Below are 311 nucleotides of genomic sequence, written 5' to 3'. Positions count from 1 at the left end.
GAACCAGAAAAACAAACTAGAAGAATCTTCATGTAAGTGTACAAGATAAAAATGAAAGCACCAAAGATTGTGCCAAAAGATGCAATGAGTCCATATATATTAACTACATCGGCATCTGAGCATGCCAGCTTGACAACAGAGTGGCTGTCACAGTAAACTTTGTAAATGATGTTCCCACACAGCTGTGAATGGGAATTAAAATATATTATGACAATACATGCAAGCAAAGGGTATAACCATGTTAGAGCAATGAGCATGGCAACCTTGTTAAATGTCATACGTGTGTTATATTGTAGAGGATAACAGATAGC

At 36.7% G+C, this 311-nt stretch overlaps 1 pseudogene; it reads right to left on the bottom strand.

Annotated features, from left to right (window-relative positions):
* LOC118341616 overlaps nucleotides 1–305 on the bottom strand; it is a 550-nt pseudogene extending 245 nt beyond the window's left edge.
* Nucleotides 306–311: the final 6 nt, after the last annotated feature.

This window comes from Morone saxatilis, unplaced genomic scaffold (assembly GCF_004916995.1).
Source record: "Morone saxatilis isolate NCDOM2014 unplaced genomic scaffold, NCSU_SB_2.0 Contig8, whole genome shotgun sequence".
Taxonomy (NCBI): Eukaryota; Metazoa; Chordata; class Actinopteri; family Moronidae; genus Morone; species Morone saxatilis.
This window is presented reverse-complemented; position numbering and strand designations above follow the sequence as displayed.